The sequence below is a fragment of the Cotesia glomerata genome, linkage group LG6 (assembly GCF_020080835.1).
Source record: "Cotesia glomerata isolate CgM1 linkage group LG6, MPM_Cglom_v2.3, whole genome shotgun sequence".
In the NCBI taxonomy this organism is placed as follows: domain Eukaryota; kingdom Metazoa; phylum Arthropoda; class Insecta; order Hymenoptera; family Braconidae; genus Cotesia; species Cotesia glomerata.
The window spans coordinates 2,710,005-2,730,809 of NC_058163.1; the positions used below are offsets into that span (position 1 = coordinate 2,710,005).

The 20,805-nt window shown below is 26.8% G+C and overlaps 1 protein-coding gene across 13 annotated transcripts in view; it reads right to left on the reverse strand.

Moving 5' to 3' along the window:
- Positions 1-20,433, reverse strand: part of LOC123267470 — a 134,782-nt gene extending 114,349 nt beyond the window's left edge. For 5 of the 13 annotated variants that reach the window (XM_044732109.1, XM_044732110.1, XM_044732108.1 and 2 more), the window contains exons 1-2: positions 20,165-20,431; positions 15,204-15,540 (exon numbers count right to left, since the gene is read on the reverse strand). The gene's annotated coding sequence lies outside the window, so the exon portion shown is untranslated. Of the gene's footprint in view, positions 1-15,203; positions 15,541-20,164 lie in introns of all 13 variants that reach the window. The other 8 variants (XM_044732106.1, XM_044732104.1, XM_044732098.1 and 5 more) reach the window with 4 other exon arrangements.
- Positions 20,434-20,805: the final 372 nt, after the last annotated feature.

Consider the following 20,805-nt stretch of genomic DNA (forward strand, 5'->3'; position numbering starts at 1 on the left):
GAGGAAATTCATCGTCAACTGGTGCGGAAACAAGACTCGCTAACGAGACTTGATACAATGTATATAAAGTTATACATTATATATATTATATATTATATATAGAAGAAGACAAACACATAAGATGGCATCCTTTGATCGTAGATGGAGGCAATCCAGAGCATGGACTAATTTATATAGCCTGTTATTGTTGATCCATCGATTTATTCAGTGTTACGGAGAACAAGACTAAGACGCTTAATTACTTTTTCCAATTACCATCGGAATTTGTCTTCCTAGGTGGTAACAAAGACCATCTCTGGGCTTGCCCTGGTAAATTAAATACGTCAGTGGTCGGTTGTTAACTACTGGGTGGATGCTCATTTGTTATCTCGGTTTGACCCTTGGGAGTAATGCTACAGACAGTAACAAACATTTGACGATTTTTTTCAGGTTTCAGAAAATTGACTGTCTGTAGAGTGAAAATTGTGGAAAATTTATGGTTTTGAAGAATTATGTGCATTTAAGGTAGTTTGATCGTCGCACTCCGAGGTCAAATTAATAGATATTTTTTTTTTCTTTTTTGCAAGAGATCACTCGAAAAATAGTATAAAATATAAAATTATTTCTAATCAGAATTTAATTCAATAAATTCAATCCATAATTATGGTTAAATAATTATAATAATATAACTATTAAAATATCAACTGACAAGTACTGGGCAGTCACAAAACAATAACAACTGTTATAGGTTATGTAAGGTCGGTACTTAAAACAGTTGCTCACGGTGTTCATTTATTGTTGAAATTTGCAAATATCACTTCAATATATTAAATCTGCTATAATTTACGTGAACTTTTAATGTATGTTTAATAACAATTTATTTTAATGGAAAAAAACTTTATGATTATATTTCAATTTCAAATTTGCCGCGCACCAAGAAGTCGCCATTTTTTCCCTAATAAAGATGGGGGAGTAATGTCTCCGACAAACAACAAAGATAGAAACCAATTTTTGATATTAAAAAATTAATTAAATTAAAACTATGTGGCAAATCGATATCAAATTTTGATAGAATATGTATGAAACATTGTTCTATGTATTGGAAAGTTTTTTTTATTGGGTCAAGTAGGCCGATTTTTTATAAATCCTCCATTTCCTGAGTTATTGAACAAGGACACTCATAAGAGACCGTGTATTTTTGCAAAATTTTAATTAATTATATCTCTTAAACGGTGTGGTAAAAAAAATCTGATTTTTTTTCTATAGATGTATTTAATCATAATCTTTCGAATGAATATAAAAAATATGGGGTCAAGTTGAAGTCATTTGGAGCCCAAACAACCTTAAAATTGAAAAAATAATCTTTGAAAATTATTGTAGTAGGGCAATTTTTGATCATCATTTACGAAAAGTACCGTTAATTCTCTCTGTAAAAGTTAAAATTTTGACAATTTGATTTTTTAAGAAACTGGGCCCAAAAACTGGTTTAAAAGACTTTTTGCCACGAATTTAGAAGGAAAAATGTTAGATTGTAATTAAAATTGACTTTTTTTTGTTAATTCAATTGAAAAAATTTTTGAGAAACTAAAACTTAGGTGCTTTTTCTTAAAAGAAATTTTCTTTATAAATCACAGTAAGATTTTCCGCAATTTATAATTTTATTTCAATTTTTTGAATAATTATTCACAAATACTATGAAAAAAAATATTGAAAATTACCATTAATTTTCACTGCAAAAGTAAAAAATAATAAACGTGAAAAATTGATAAGATTAATAATTATTTCAGACTATTAATATTAAAAATTTCAGTGAAATAAAATGTTTTCACTGAAATTACTAAAAAATTAACCGGACTTGACAGTAAAAATTAATCTAAGTACCGGAATTATCCACTGACTTTGAGGCGGCACTGCAATCGCTTTCGATTTATCAGCTGTATAAAAAATTACACATTTTGGTGATCAGTTGTTGCTTAATTACAGTTAATTTTAACAACCTTTTATACAATTATCATTCTAATTAAATATTATCCAATTAGTTGAATATTATTTTCAAAAATGCACTTTAATAAAATTCGTTATTTTTTTTTACTATTAGCAATTATTCTATATATATTTTCAAATGAACTAACCTTAAAAAATAAATTAAATCTCAAAAATTAATTAAACATTCAATCTTATAAAACTAAAATCTTTTTCAAAATATAAAACCTATAAAATTAATAATAATATTCCATTGATAATATGTCCAATGATAATTCTATTCTAAAAGCCCTAATTATTGACAGTATAAGATACAAAGTTATAATTCCACTTTTTATAAGCAATTAAATATCAATATCGTTGAATTTTGTTTGTGATAATGTCTCAAGTAATGTTTTTACTAATCAATTTCTTTTTTTAAAATGATAATCACTGATATTTACTAATTAATTTTAAATAATTAAATAGAGTATCCGGATACACCAATTATTGGCAGGTTAAAAAACTGATTGATCTAATTATTGTCATACCTTAGCCCCAATTATTGACACCTATACTGCGCATGCCTAGAATCATCTGCTTATTCTTATTTATCGAAACATATTATTAAGTAATCAATATTATTAAAGTTTATTAATGATAATTTCCATAAATGATTAGTTACTTTTAAAAATATAAAAATTAATTTAAAAATAATTTATTGAATCAGAAGAGTTCAAACTCTTACAGTAAATTTTTTAGGTTAAAGTAAAAAAAAGGCGTCTTAGCGCTGTCGACTGGCTGTCAATATGAGATTCAATTTAAAAATTATCAACTAGTTATTGACACCCATTATTTAAATATTATAAAGGAAACAATTAATTTCGATTATTCAATTTTATAAATTTTTCATATATTGTTAATTAAAAAAAAAAAAAAAAGATCATATTATTATACGAAGAAATTAATTTAAACACCATTTAAAAAAAATGCTTTTCTAATTAAAGTTGTTAAAAAAATAAACGTTCGTAAGGTTTGATCTGGTGCTTTTATTATTTTTTTAATAATTAATATTTAATATTTTGAACTGAGTAATTTTTTTCAATTTTTTAATTAATTAGAATTTAATAAAAATTTATATGATAGTTATTCTTATTACAAATAATTAAATATATTTAAAAATAATTTAGGGTGTCAATATTTAGACCTCTGTCAATAATTGGGGCTTTTACCTTAATAAATGGCAAAGCAGCGCCTTATATAATACAGTCGAGTAATTTTTCTATGAAAATAATGAATTTGACTCTTTTTTTCTTTGGCTTTCAAAAAGCATAAAATATTTAAGAATAAAAAATAAAAATAGTAAAATTGGATCAGAACCAAATATGTTAACCTTAAAGCACAACTTGAAATCCTAAAAGGAAAAAATGTTAGCTTAGAGCGTCATTCCTATAAAACCGTTTCTCAACAAGGCGGCGTTACGGCTGTAAGCTAAATAATTCATTGCTTTAATTCATGTTCCTCGGTAATGGAACCTAAGAACATTTGCTTACAGAGATATAAATTCAGCGAATAATACATGTGAATAAATTATGACAAAAAAAAAAAAGAAAAACAACAATAATTATACAGATAGCTCTGACAAGTTAATTTAATGATCAACAAAGGAAAAAAGAACTAGGCTGAAAAAGCAATAAGGGCGCAATAACAATAAACAAACGGGAAGGAGACATTGATTTAAATGTGGGCTGTTGTTATTATTAAATAGAATCTCACATGGGTAGACGGACATGACAAGCTGTGGCACTTAGTAATAATTGGAATACAGCTGAATGCTTGAAGCTCGGTCGCGTGTGTCAAATTGTACCACAACGCATTCAACCTTATTTGCCTCGCAAACATACAGCTGGTCGGGCTCAAATCAACGGTTTATCTCCCATCGCTATTTCAAATTACAATTTAATTACTAATATCTAGATATATATATATATATATATATATACATATATGCCAATATACTTCTATATCTATCCTATTCATATTAATAAATTCGCTGATACCTTCGTTGAAGCCGTCCGCTGTGAATCATATCGGTATTTATGGGTTTGGACGGATTGTCACTTTTAATGAGATTTGTGGTACACATTTTTGGTGTATCGCGAATTTTACCAACTGAATTAGGAGAGTGTGATGAAAAGTTACGGGAGTTTAATTGAGGCTTTAAAAAATGCACCGTTGGGGCCGCTACGAATTTACGAGGGGAAGTGTAACAACTGTATTTTGTGATGAAAGATATTTATTCTCGTATTTTATTACTACGCTTCACTATATTTCAATTAATGAGAATTTACATGGAGATTTTGTATTGATGGTTAATGAATATTTGTTAACTGTTAACAAATATTTATTTAAAATAAAAAGCAAAAATAGCAATTTTCTGTTGACACTTTTTACAACCCTGTAGCTGGAATACATGGAAATAATTCGATTCACTAAATAAATTAACATTTTTAATATTTAAAAATATAAAAGATAATTATGAGCTGTGATAAAATTTGGTATTTTACAGTAAACGTTTTTATAATGTAATAAAATTAATAAAAATAATTTATGGAGATGATTTTTGTTTATAAGCAATCTTGATATCATATGACATTGCAAGCGAAACAAATTCACTCAACAAAATATTTATTAACTAATAATAAATATTTGTTAACTATTAATAAATACTTATTAACTATTAATAAATATTAAAGAATATTTATTAATAGTTAATAAATTACATAATTGTCTTCAAATAAATTTAACTAGCAACCTTGCAGTCACTATGTGACTGTCGTGACTTGTGAACTATAAATAAATGAAATTTTGTTATATCAAATAATGACTTTTATTAAAATGCACTGTATTTTTTTAAATATTGACGTTTTTAAAGATATAAGCTCACCCTGACGTTACACTCATCAAGAGCTTTCATTTGAGTACCCACATGCATTATTATATATTTTTCATATATACATGTATATATATATATATATATATATATATATATATATATATATATATATATATATATATATATATATATATGTATATATATAAATTATAAATATATGAAAAATTGATCTGGGTATTCAAATGAAAAGTCTTGATGAGTATAACATCGGGATGAGCTTATATCTTTAAAAATGTTAATAGTTCACGAGATACAGGGTTATTTCTTAACTATTGACATTTTTAAGGATATAAGCTCATCCCGATGTTACACTCATCAAGAGCTTTCATTTGAGTACCCACATGCATTTTCGATATATTTTTTATATATACATATATATATAATATATATAAATATTTGAAAAATTGATGTGGGTACTTAAATGAAAGGTCTTGATGAGTGTAACATCGGGATGAGCTTATATTTTCAAAAATTTCAATAGTTCACAAGGTACAAGGTCATTTCTTAATTATGTATCTAGAGGTAAAGCATTTTCGAATGCAGCCTAACAACTTATCATCATAAATTGATTATTGGTGAAAATGATATAAAACCTTGAAAAAGCACAACTCTAGATCAAGACTATTCCAACGATACCAAATTTAGCCATAAAAACCTATTTTATCATATAAATTAACTGGTCAAAAAATTTTTGCTTATTTTTGCTTATTTTCTTAATAATATAGATTATTAATAATGAATAAATCCTTCTATTTGTGTGTAGATTCAAAAATTGTTGGAGGTAGCCAGCTTTTCTTAGCTTCGAATTCCCTCGATCTAACTCTCTGCAAGTGAAAATTTTTCGCTATTTTTCGCCATCTATCGGCCATTCTAATAACTAAATTTTTTCTTTCTTCCAACAATATAAAAATAATTTTTATTCTCATTTATTTTTAGAATTGTAATAAAAAATAAAAAAATTTCAATAATTCTATAACTTTTCCATGTAAATATAAATAAAGACAATAATTGCACAACTGAGAAATTTTTTTCTCCATCCTAGGTGGTGAGAGCTCAAAAGAGCGTAAGTTGAGGAAAAAAAAAAACATTGTGAAGCTTCTTGAAGTAAAAAATAAAAATAAAGATAAAAGATAAAAAGATCGTTTGTTCTCTGGGGTTATATTCTTGTTCATCAGTCGAGTGTAAGACAATTGGGTGGCTCCCCAGCAGAGTGAAACGGAGTAAAGTTAAATAGGTAAAAAAAATAAAAAATAGTTTTAAGAAAAATGTAAATGCGATACAGATGTCTTCATCTTTGCATTAAATGCTAACTTGGGACAATAATTGTGTACAAAAGCCTACGGTTAATTGTCAAGTGATGGGATTTAAGATTGTAGCGAATGATTGTCCGAGAAAAGGCGAATTATATCGAAGCATCTAACATCTCTTCTAGTGTCTATACAGGATATACATCGCTCGGACTAGGTACTTAGCAAATTGAATTTTCCAAGTTTGTCGGACGGCATTGGCGTGAGCGATATTTACTTACTCGAGTATAAAGATTGTTTAAATAGTACTGGCAACTTAAACTTGTTTAACACCTTTCTCGGGCTGTACTTCTGAGAATCACGTTTGTTTGCATCCACTTATTAGCAATCAGTTAATTTTATCAGCAAAAGAAGATAAAAGTTTTCTAAAGTTATTGGTAAACTTTGGAAAAAGAATCGTTTGAAAGTTTTTAGATTGGTGGATTAAATATACTGCGGTGACGCTGATTGCTTTATTGGAAGATTGCTAAATTTATTACTTTTTTTTTTAATGGGCTAAATTTTAAGATACAGATTTTATATTATTACTTGAGGAAAAGTTTAAAGTTATATTTTGGATCAAGTGTTAGAGTTACGATAAAATTGATAACTTTTTTTGAAGTAAATTAAATTTCCTACAAAGTTTTTCTTATCATTTTTAACTTCCCGCTAAAAAAATCGAAGATTTTCAAAAATCGGGAAGTTATTGTTTTCACCCCGTTTTGCAAAAATCGAGTTTTCATCAGATCTCGACGTTTGAAGGTCACAGGAAGCTTCCCTGACTATCCCCGCGAGGTTGTCACTATGTCTGTATGTATGTGACTGTGTGATTCGCTTATAACTTTTGAACGACTAAACCGATCGGAACTTACCAAACGGCGTTCTAAAGAGTTCCCTCAAACTTAGATTTCCTGAGAATTTGAACCGATTCGGAGCGATAGATTTCGAGAAATTTTGAAAAATCTCAAAAAAAAATAAGAAAAAAATCATTTTTGAAAGTGGTTTTTTTTGGAATAACTTTTAAACGGCTCTATCGATCAACTTCAAAAACTAATCCGCCCTTAAGCTTAAAAAACCACGCTGATCGTCGCTAATCCGGTCAAAATCGGTTGATTCGTTCGAGAGATATCGTGAACGAAAGAAAACCGAAAAAAGTGTTTTTTTGACATAACTTCATCATTTCTTCTCGGATCGTTTTTGATGATATAGAATAATTTCAGAGCTTAAAAAACCGCGTCGATCACCGCCAAAAACATGGAAACAAGTGTTTTTTTTAACATAACTCCAACATTTTTTAGAATAACTTTTAAACGGCTGCACTGATCGATTTCAAAAACTAATCAGCTATTAGCATGAAAAAATTACGTCAATCGCCGTCAAGCCGGTCAAAGTTGGTCAATTCATTCAAGAAATATCATGAATAAAAGAAAACCAAAAAAAGTGTTTTTTTGGAATTACTCCGAATTTCCTAGTTTTATCAATTCAAACTTAAAAATTCTTCATGAAACTAAAAAAGTTACGTCAAATACTGCCAACCGCGTGAAAATCGGTTGATTCATTCAAAAGTTAGTGCGGTTTGAAAATTTAAAAAATATTGTTCTATGATACTTCTATCAGACTTTTGAGCTCGAAGAGCTCAAAATGACACATAAATTGTATTTTTGAGCTCTTCGAGCTCAAAAACATCATTAGTGCAGTTTTATGCACCTAGGTATGGAATTAGCGGGAAGTTGCACGAATGGCCTTCAGGGTCTACCGTTTTTCAAATTTTTTTTGTTTCCAATTTTTGACTCTAAATTTTGAAAATTCTGATCTGATTTAAAAAAATTTAGAGTTCCAATTTTGATCAAAATATTAGAGACATGATGAAATTAATTTATTTGTTTAATTTAAATGTCAAGGCAATAGCCGAATGGAAAATGATACAAAATGAAAGAGTAAGAAGTTCATATAAGAATATAAACAGATCTACAGATATTCAACAGTATTAGGACTATGACGTATAGCACGTATGCAATGGTAACAATCAAAATTTTGAATAATGTAATCAGCTGATTACAATCAATAAAAATGAGGTGAGTAAAAGTTAACAAGAATTTGAATTTTGAATGTTTAAAGTCAAAAGTATAGATATAAATTTGAATTTAAAATACTGCATTAAACATCAATTTTAATGATTTGAAACATCATCAGTGATACCAAGTAAAAAGCTATCTTTTATACTTGATGAAATAATGAAAAAATATGTGTGTGTGCCAGAGTACACAGGTAAGAAGTGAAACTTCTTTATGACGTATCATTTTTCTACTATTTACAACTTCACAGAAATTGGGTAGATAAGGCTTAAGAAAAAAAATTTTTTCCCTACTAAATTAAAACTATTTTAGTATTGTAGACATGCATACAAATAACATGAGTAATTTATTTTATCATTGCTCTTATTATAATTATTGTATTTCATCAATTATGATCGCATCATTATTACCATGATTATCATTATTTAGATTCTGCCATTATTTAATTTAGAAATTAGTTGATCCGTTTACAAAAATTATACAATTAATATTCATATTTCATATCATAAAGTTATGAGAAAATAATAGGAATTGTCTATTCTAGGATTTTATAGAATTCAAAATGAATAAATAAATCATTAAAAACGAATAATTAAAAAAAATGAACGTATACATATTTTTATTTTCTAATTGTGTTTTGCTTTATTTTTAAATTACTATTTAATTTGTTTTTTTAATTGTTTTTAGAATTAATAATGTTTACTAGATTTATTCTTTACGTCGCTATACTGAACTTAGATAAAAAAAAAAACAACATAGCGCGTCACCGAAAATCGTAATTTAAATATTGATGGCTTTGAGGGAGCTTAGGTTCCAGAGCCAAATAAATTTTTTATCTATCTATCTATCTATCTATTAAATTTTAACGTCTAACTATACCTCCAAATTTTCAAAGCGGTATTCAGAACTTGAACAAGCTGGGGCCGTATAATTTTAACAGCACTCTAATCTCTAATAGGTTTGTAGACTAGTGATCAGAATTGTGATTTGTATTAATTACTGCAAATTAAATAAGTTTTATAGCTAAAAATTAGTGTAGTTAAAAATTATTGAACGTTTTGAATTGAGTTTTTTTTAATTTATAATTGAAAATTTGCTTTGTTATTCATAAAAAATGTAATTAAAAAATTAAATACAAATATTTCTCATTTTTAAATGAACATATTTAATATTCACAGTATGATTTTTAATATTAATCAATACTATGTTATAGATGCTATTTTTTTCATGAAAACGGTACTAAACCGTAAACCGAACAATCAGTAAAAAAAACAGTACATCATCATTTTAAGTAAAAAAAATTATACCACCCAATGAAATAGTCTTTTCTAAATAATACATATTTTTTGCAAATACATAAACTATAATTTTTATATTAAATTTTAGCGTCTAACTATACCTCCAAATTTTCAAAGCGGTACTATACCTAGAACCTGAACAAGCTGGGGCCGTATAATTTTAACAGCACTCTAATCTCTAATAGGTTTATAGACTAGTGATCAGAATTGTGATTTGTATTAATTACTGCAAATTAAATAAGTTTTATAGCTAAAAATTAGTGTAGTTAAAAATTATTGAACGTTTTGAATTGAGTTTTTTTTATTTATAATTGAAAATTTGCTTTGTTATTCATAAAAAATGTAATTAAAAAATTAAATACAAATATTTTTCATTTTTAAATGAACATATTTAATATTCACAGTATGATTTTTAATATTAATCAATACTATGTTACAGATGCTATTTTTTTCATGAAAAAGGTACTAAACCGTAAACCGAACAATCAGTAAAAAAAACAGTACATCATCATTTTAAGTAAAAAAAATTATACCACCCAATGAAATAGTCTTTTCTAAATAATACATATTTTTTGCAAATACATAAACTATAATTTTTATATTAAATTTTAGCGTCTAACTATACCTCCAAATTTTTAAAGCGGTACTATACCCAGAACCTGAACAAGCTGGGGCCGTATAATTTTAACAGCACTCTAATCTCTAATAGGTTTGTAGACTAGTGATCAGAATTGTGATTTGTATTAATTACTGCAAATGAAATAAGTTTTATAGCTAAAAATTAGTGTAGTTAAAAATTATTGAACGTTTTAAATTGAGTTTTTTTTATTTATAATTGAAAATTTGCTTTTTCATTCATAAAAAATGTAATTAAAAAATTAAATACAAATATTTCTCATTTTTAAATGAACATATTAAATATTCATAGTATTATTTTGAATATTAATCAATAATACGTTATAATTCTTTAGATATTTCATTAAAACGTTGAAAATTTTTGGTGTGCCTATTGCCATATATTTTATTAGTTCTACTGCTCCCGGAGTGTTCAACTACTGCGGCTTATCAGAATTAATTGTTCAACTACTACTCCTTTAGTCTATCTTAAAAACGTTGTCAAAATATAAATAATCAATTATCTTTGTTATTTTGCTCATCAATTCAAAATTGTTTATATTTTCATGAAAATCACTAATTTTAACTAATAATTACATCTTTATTTATTAAAAATCGTCAAATATGATTTACTTCAAAACCTTTTCAACTACTGGGTACTTTACCTTATATTGAAACGGCAATTTTTACTGTTTGAAACTGTAATTTTTTAAGATAAGAGAGTCGTTATTTATTATAGTGACAGCTACTAATCACTTATTTTCGCTGTGCTAATTTGACTTTAAAAAAAAAGTAGAGTTCGAATTTTGATTAAATTATTAGAGATATGATAAAATTGATAAGGACCTTTTTTTTAAGCAAATTAAATTTCCTAAAAAAAAAAAGATTGCTTATCATTTTTTACTATCTCTCATATTTCCTCCACAATTTAAACTTCAAGGCTTTAACCACCCTAAAAATGAATGTTAATATCCATCATAACTTCTTGCATCAACAAATGTGAGATTCCGTACTTATATCCATACCTCAAGTAATTAATCTCCGTCAAAAAGGTTTCCGGTCTACCAACCATTAATAACAGCACTCAACTTCACAGCAACAACAACAATAATAATATATACTACCGAACCTATCTCAAGGGTAATCACAATAATGATCTGGATCGAATTGAATCTAAAGACGGTGCATAAGTGAACTGGATAACTCTAGACGCTAGACGCATTGGTGTCCTACCGAATCCAGAATTTTGTTGAAGACATAAAAGACAATGTTAACATCAAATCCAGAGTTTGAGATTCTGCAGTTGAATTGTTATCCGGACATTAAATTTATACATAATATAATGTGTGTCAATCTAACTATAAAGGAACGTTGAATTCTTGTACCAAGGCTCATATGAGGTAACGTTGTCTATAAACCGAGAACAGGATTCGACATACCTCGTAATACCCGGCATTCTCCTGGTTTTTAATGAGATTGTGGAAGGCCCTCGGGAGGATTACGCTCTGTTATAGTTACTGCACTTTAGAATATACATTAAAGGGTAGTATTATATTTACCGGACAACTAAAATTTTATTGAGTTTTTCAGTTATTGTCAACAGTGTCGTATTGTGTTGAAAAAAAATATTTTTCATCGTAAATGAAAAAGTATTGAGCGAGTATTTTTACTGTAAAAATACCTACACAGAAAGAAAAATTTCTTGACTGGAGAACAAAATTCTTGGCTCAAGAAAATTTGTCGGGTGCCTGAAGGAAGACCGAAGTTGTGTTGGCCGAAGTAAAAATTTTTCGAGAAATTCTATTCTTGGTGGAAGTAATTTTTTCTTAATTCTATCATAAATACTTGATATAATAAATTTTTATATTTGATCAAGATTTTTAGATACTTTAGGGAAGCAGCGCCACCTACTTCAGCTGAGAAAAAATTTTTCTCACCTTGAGAAAATTTTTCTCGAGAATATTTGATACACATTTTATATTATTTTAGCGTGCAATTATACATATTGAATGAAAAAAAATGATGAAATATTATTTGATCTTCCCATTTGACATGTTAATCAATAAAAATATTAATGAAAATTTACTTCTATCTTTATATTTAATTTTTTGGAGCAAGAGAAAAATTTTCTCAAGACAAGAAAATTAACTTCTATCAAGAACTAAATTTTTTGGAGCAAGAGGCTGAATTTTCTCAAAACAAGATTTTCTTAACTTAAGAAATAAATTTTCTTGGATCAAGATACATATTTCTTAAAGCAAAAGAATTAATTTTTAGAATAAGTGAAATTTCTTGTCAAAAAAAATTTTTTTCTTCGCTCAAGAAAATAATTGGAAAGAAAAATATTTTTTTGGCTCAAATGAACCTTTTTTTCTGTGTAAGAATAATTTTTTTATACTTATTTTTTATTGCTGGAAAGAAAAAAAATTTAGTTTTTAGAATGACCGATAGATGGCGAAAAGAAGCGAAAAGTTTTCACTTGCAGAGCGCTAGATCGAGGAATTTTGGAGCTAGAGAAAGCTGACGCAGTTTAAACCGATAGAAAATTGTAAAACATTTTAAATAATTACTAACTAAATTATTTTACTTTGCAACTTTGTAAATTTTTTTTATTTACCAAGTCTTTGAAATAAAAAATATTATTTCCTTCATTTGAAGGATCAAAATTTTCGATAATTGTTTTACTATTAAGAAATTATAAAAAACATTTTCGGGTTTTCTTTAAGCAAAAATATGTATTTTTGCTGTAATAAAACTCGTATAATCTCTACAGAAATACCAAATTTTACCGAAGACTAATAATTTATGCTATTAATACCACACCTAAAGTAATTTTCAAGCCATAATTTTCCTCAATTTTACCTTCTGTTGGTAATTGTTATCTAAAGAACATTTGTTTGTTTACAAATTGTTAAACATTAAACAAAATGTGTCTTTACACAGTTATCAAAGTGTTGGTTAATATTTATCAATTAATATTTGGAATTGTTTTTAGTCGATTGATAAAAAAATAAAATAGAGAGTGATTGTTCGAAGATATATTTGTGTAAATTATCCTAAGGTTAAGTTTACTTTATTTTAATTTAGGTATATTGGTGAGAGTAAAAGCAAATTTTGGTAGAGTAAAAATAGGTATTGCTTTAAAAATTAAACTTTGATATTTTTCCGAGAAAAATACTACTTTTTTTACTGGAGAAAAAAATTTAGAAAGAAAAATACTTTTACTGTTAATAATTAATTATTTTCAACTTTTTACATCATGATTTATCAACACTTAAAAACAAAATATTCTTCATGAAAATTTGGTTCAATGTTCCAAATTTTATAAAAAATATAAATATATCCAACCTTAAACTTAAGGTAGTTTAGTCGTCGCAATCCGAGGTCAAATTAATAGATATTATTTTTTTCTTTTTTGAAAGTGATCACTCGAAAAATAGCATAAAATATAAAATTATTTCTAATCATAATTTAATTCAATAAATTCAATTCATAATTATGGTTAAATAATTATAATAATATAACTATTAAAATATCAACTGACAAGTACTGGGCAGCCACAAAACAATAACAACTGTTATAGGTTATGTAAGGTCGGTACTTAAAACAGTTGCTCACGGTGTTCATTTATTGTTGAAATTTGCAAATATCACTTCAATATATTAAATCTGCTATAATTTACGTGAACTTTTAATGTATGTTTTATAACAATTTATTTTAATGGAAAAAAACTTTATGATTATATTTCAATTTCAAATTTGCCGCGCACCAAGAAGTCGCCATTTTTTCTCTACTAAAGATGGGGGAGTAATGTCTCCGACAAACAACAAAGATAGAAACCAATTTTTGATATTAAAAAATTAATTAAATTGAAACTATGTGGCAAATCGATATCAAATTTTGATAGAATATGTATGAAACATTGTTCTATCTATTGGAAAGTTTTTTTTATTGGGTCAAGTAGGCCGATTTTTTATAAATCCTCCATTTCCTGAGTTATTGAACAAGGACACTCATAAGAGACCGTGTATTTTTGCAAAACTTTAATTAATTATATCTCTTAAACGGTGTGGTAAAAAAATCTGATTTTTTTTTCTATAGATGTATTAAATCATAATCTTTTGAATGAATATAAAAAATATGGGGTCAAGTTGAAGTCATTTGGCGCCCAAACTACCTTAAAATAAATTGTAAAAAAAATTTGTTTGTAATTTTGAATCTAAAACTTATTTCAGCTAATCAAAATTGATTTAAATGTAAAATCTAATCAAAATAATCAACTCTGCAAAAAATTCCAAATATTTACAACACAAATATGTCTTAAAATTTAAGAAAAAGTAAACCTTCTATCAACAGATTCTAATTCTGCATTTTTTCCTAAAAATCTATAAAATTTAACAAAACTTTTCCTTAAAATTTAGGAGAAAAAATATTTTTTTCTAGTATATATATTTAAGGATATTTAAGACATCTTACGAAATTTCATCAAGATTTCTTCTATACAAGGATTACACAATCACTGTAGCTGCACGGAGATGTAATCCAAGTTATTCTAGCCGTTGTGGTTCTCACTGCGGAGTATTGATTATTTATTTCAGTAACTTTAAATTTAATCTTCGAATTAGTTAGAATAAAAACTGTCTTCTGTTATTTTTAATTAAATAATCCCGTCAAGAAATTTAAGCTTATAAAAATTCCTCGCCACGATGAATTCTGGGAATTTGACCAGCAATGGCCCCGAATTGGCCGAGTACCGTTCCGTGGTGAGAAATAAATTTATAGCGAGAGCAATTGTCAACAAGTGTCTTGGCACAAGCTCCGCCATATGTCTGGTGATGGTTCTACCAAAAAAAGCTAAATGTGTCTTTACTGCTAAATAAGTAACCGTGCATCCGTTGCCAAATTTGCGTCTTCGCATCATAAAACTCCTTGTTAGCACTTTCTCGATGTAATAATTCGGAAAAAACCGGAAATAGTTACCAAGAATTACAATTACAATGATAATGATAATAATAATAAAAATTCAACTTACCTAAACGCTTTTTCGGCTTAATCCACAATCACTCGACAAGATCCGCACTAATTATCTTTCTCTCGCGATGTTTTGCGAACAAAAGCTTTGTTAAATTAATCAGGTACACGCATCACTTTTTACACACACTTGTTTTTAGGCCATTTACACACACTTCGTTGTTTAACTAGACTTTTATATTATTTATAATATTTTAATATTATTAATTAATTAATTAATTATATGTATAATCACAGAAATAAGATTAAGTAAATATTTAATTAGTAATTGACGAGATTCGATTGGTCGTTAAGTCTTGACAATTCACCCTTTGATTTTTCTATCTACGTTCTAGCTACTAAAAAGGTTTATACGTTTTATATAGGTTTAAGTCCTTTAAAATCCTGAGTTTTATTAATTAATTAATTATCAATAATTAATTTTTGGATATTTAAAAAGAAGGTTGGTGTTATATTTCGTTGATTTTTTAGAAAATTGCATCGATTAAGTAACCTTAATAATTGCGACAAAAATAATTATTTTATGTAACACCTCCCGCCAGAAAAAAATTGGTTGCTTAGGATTTAAAACTCATATTCTGAGCTAAATATTAAAAGTGCACTGATAGAAGGATTTGTTTATATTTAATAAGCTTTATTAACTGTTAATAAATGTTTTTTTAACATCATAGGATTTAATAAATTTTTATTCAGTTAATAAATTATTTATCAGACGATTTATTAAATGTTAGTAAATATTTATTAACAGTTAACAAATATTTATTAACAGTTAATAAGTAATTTATTAAGTACAATTTATTAACTGTTAATAAATATTTATTTATGACTAATGAATATTTGTTAACTGTTAACAAGTATTTATTTAAAATAAAAAGCAAATTTAGCTATTTTCTTTTGACACTTTTTATAACCCTATAGCTGGAATACATGATAATAATTCAATTCACTGAATAAATTAACCTTTTTAATATTTAAAAATATAAAAGATAATTATGAGCTGTGATAAAATTTGGTATTTTACAATAAACGTTATTAGAATGTAATATAATTAATGCAAATAATTTATAAAGATGATTTTTGTTTATAAGCAATCTTCATATCATATGACATTGCAAGCGAAAGAAATTCACTCAACAAAATATTTATTAACTGTTAATAAATATTTGTTAACTATTAATCTATATTATTAAAAGACTAAGAAAAATTTTGTTTTCAGGACAGTCATATGATAGAATCGGTTTTTTTAGTGAAATTTAGTGTCATTGCAAAGGTCTTGACTTGAATTTATACCTTTTTGAAGTTTTATTTAATTCTCACCGATAGTCAATTTATTGTAATAAGTATTTAGGCTGCATTCAAAAATGCTCTATCTCTAGATACATAATTAAGAAATGTCTTTGTATCTCGTGAGCTATTGACATTTTTAAAGATATAAGTTCATTTTGATGTTACACTCATCAAGACCTTTCATTTGAGTACCCACATCAATTTTTCATATATTTTATATATTTATATATATATGAATATATGGAAAATATATCAAAATGCATGTGGGTACTCATATGAAAGCTCTTGATGAGTATAACACCGGTATGAGCTTATATCTTTAAAAATGTCAATAATTAAGAAATGAAATTGTATCTTGTCAACTAATGATATTTCTAAAGATATAAACTCATCCCGATCTTATATAAGCTCACCCCGACATTACTCTCATCGAGACCTTTCATTTGAGTACCCACATCAATTTTTCATATATTTTATATATTTATACATATATTATATATATATATATATATATATATAATATATGTATATAATATATATATATCTATTATATACATATATTATATATATATATATATATATATATATATATATATATATATATCTATTATATATCTATGAAATATATTATATATATCTATATATGAAAAATATATCAAAAATGCATGTGGGTACTCAAATGAAAGGTCTTGATGAGTATAACATCGGGATGAGCTTATATCTTTAAAAACGTCAATATTCAAGAAAGTACAGTGCAATTTAACAAAATTCATTCTTTAATAAGCAAAATTTTAATTTTTTATAGTTTACAAGTCACGGCAGTCACATAGTGACTGCAAGGTTGCTAGTAAATACTTATTAAATATTAATAAATGTACTTTTCTCCCAAATAAATATTGAATGTTAAAAAATATTTATTAAAATTTAATAAATTAAATAATTGTCTTCAAAGAAATTAAATTATTAATAGTTTATAAATCCTTCTATCAGTGCAGAAAGAATCTTTTCACTTTTTCCGTATTTTGTACCCTTTGGCCAAAATTTGAGCCTTAAGTTAAAAAATCGGAGATACACATTTTCAAAATAGTTTGAAATTAAAATTCTGGGTTTAATATTGAAGATACGATAAAATCTTAAGCTTTTTGTTGGGAATAAACTCTTACAAAAAAAGTCCATATCAATTTTACCATACCTTCGACCCTTTAGCTATAATATTGACTTGAACTTCGAAAGATATTTCGTAAATTTTCTGGAGTAGAAAAATTATGTTTTGAAAGAAGAAATAGAAAAGTCGGATTAAAAAACTATAAATCTAAATGGAAGTTTTAAATAAATTTATTTATTCGTCAACATCCTTTAAAGAAAACTTTTAACATTCTACTTTAAATAAAGCTTGTGCCTAATGATTTTAGAAGCTTGTAAACTACGAGTTGTTTTCTAGTGAAAGAGGGTTCGAGAATCTGCAATGAAAAATGGAATAACAATAGTAATAATAATAATAATAATAATAATAATAATAATACTAGCGGTTTGGATATATTGATTGTGTTTCTCTACTGGACATCACGCTGGGATAAAACTCGCTCGAAAGGGCATCAATTGTCAACGATGGTATTTAATAATAGTCGAAACAAATTTATGGAGCTCGAAAAACAGACAAATGATATTTCTGGTGGCAAGAGTATTCTGTCTCTATTTGGAGTGCTCGTTGAGGTCTCTCGGGTAATGTGCGACAAATTTTACCGTCTGAGAAAAAAGCTGTTTTCCACTTGCGAATGTAGATGTTATATATAATGCAGCGTATAGCCGAGTGTTACTTCACTGTGACTGCCGGAAAAATTTTCAGACTCGGTTTAAGGTTAAAGGGTTCAGTGAACCTCGAGTATTACTTTTTATAGGTCTAATTGTTAATAGAACCTTTGATTAAAAACTCCTGGGACGTGAATTTCAAATTGAAACTAAGGATTACGTTTTTTAATTGAAAGTTTTTGTCTCAGGGCAATGGCTTTTATTTAGATTTTTAATTAATTGATTTTTTGTAAGACTTTTTAGATGCAAAGAAAAATTATTTTAGATTCAAAGGATTTTTTTTTTCCTTTTAAAAAATGATGAAGATTTTTCCGACTTTTCTTTCTTAGAAAATTATTAAGGACTTTTTTTTAGAAAATAAAAAATTTTGCTGAATTTACGGGGAATTATTTTCCGAAATTTAAGAAAAATTGTTTTTAAAAAATTGATTTTTGGAAAATAAAGAAAAATTTTCTTCTTAAAAAATTAAAGAAAAATTTATTTTGGGCTCGAGGAAATTTTTTTTTTAGAAAATAAAGAATTTTTGTAAATTTAAAAGAATTTTATTTTAAAAAATTATTAATTTTAAGATCAAGAAAAAATTTTACAAATTAAAGTATTTTTTTTTTGACTAAATTTTCCAGAATTTAGGAAATTTTCTTTTTTAAAAATTATTTTATAAGAAATTAGGAATTTTTGTTTAAAAAGTGACGAAATTTTTCACCTAAAAATTTTTTTTAGATTAATAAAAAATAATTTTAAATTCAAGAAATATTCTTCTAAACTAAAGGAAATTTTTTTTATAAAAAATTAGTAAAATTTTCCTGAATTAAGGAAATTTTCTTTTTTAAAAATTGTTTTATAAGAAATAAGGAATTTTTGTTTGGAAAGTGACGAAATTTTTTACTTAAAAAATTTTTTTATGACAACAAAAAAAATGTTTTTAAATTCAAGAGAAATTTTTCCAATTTAAAGGAAATTTTTTTCTAAAAATGACTAAAATTTTCCGGAATTTAGGAATTTTTTTTTTTAATTATTTTATAAGAAATTTGGAATTTTTGTTTAGAAAGTGACGAAATTTATGAAATTTTTCATTTGAAAATTTTTTTTTCGATCAAAAAAAAATGTTTTTAAATTCAAGAAAAAATTTTCCAAATTAAAGGAATTTTTTTTTCTAAATTATTTTATAAAAAATTAGGAATTTTTGTTTAGAAAATGAAATTTGTTACTTGAAAAATTTTTTTTAGATCAGATAAAATGTTTTTAAATTCAAGAAATATTTTTCTAAATTAAAGAAATTTTTTTTCTAAAAAATGACCAAAATTTCCCCAAATTCCGGAAATTTTCTGTTTAAAAAATTATATTATAAAAAATCAGGAATTTTTGTTTAGAAAACAAAAAAATTTACGGAATTTTTTACTTAAAAATTCGATTTTAGACCAATAAAAAATGTTTTTAAATTCAAGAAAATTTTCTTTAAAAAATTCCACGAAAACTTGTTCTTAAACTAAAAAAAATTCCTCTAGAAAAAAACTAAAAATATTTGTTACAAAGAAAATCTTTTTCCGTAAACAACAACAAAAAAAATTCGTCTCCTAAATCCGAGTGTCAAGTCAGTGAATTAAGCTTGTTCTCTCTCTTAAGCAACCTGATACGTCGCTAAGAAGCAAACAGAATCCTGGCATAAAAACATCTGAAACTTTCCACTTTTCTTTAAAAAAAACCTTGCAATCTTTAAAAAAAAAAATTAAAACAATTTTCCTTACACTACACTGAAAAATAAAATTCCTTTAAATAAATCTATCAAAATTAAAACCAATAAAAATTTTCTTTTTTTTCTGTTTAGCTAAACAACAACCTCCTTAAAAAACTCAGGATTTTCCGAACCTTATCCGGTAGATTTGGACATATCAATCCCGAAATTCACTCCGCACGAAATTCCGTAAATTTTTCGGCTTCCGAGTGCAAGCATTGTTAAAAACCGACGATAAAACAATTGACGATAAATATTTTAGCGGGTATTATTATAGCGAGGCCTATGAGGCCGCACGGCTCTCACTACTGCCGGCTCCGCAACGTGTCCCTCGCTACTAACCGAGGATTTTCCCTCCCCCTGAGAGGCTTCGGCACCCTCCATCGAACCCTCCGACAGGCAACATCCCCCACAACTCTGTCCAGAAATCCACTGTTCCGAGTTCCGAGCTGAAACCCACGAGCACCTAGACCGTTTTAGCGCTTGCGCGAGCCTCAGGTGCGTACTCACTGAAAAAGGCGCAATCCACATTCTGGCTGCTATCGATTCTCTAATTAACATTTTCTAATGCGTAAATGTTCTTTCTAAAAAATATGCGAGCTATTTCTTTAAGCGATCAAGGAGTAAAACGGGGGACGGGAGGTGTGATCGCTTTCCCGGAGTTGGTGATGGGAAAAACGTACACGAGGCACGCACCCACCGCCATATTGATTTTCTGAAGGCTGACAGTTTGTCCTCGGTTCTCCTGGCTAGCGTGGTCATTATGGGGTTTATG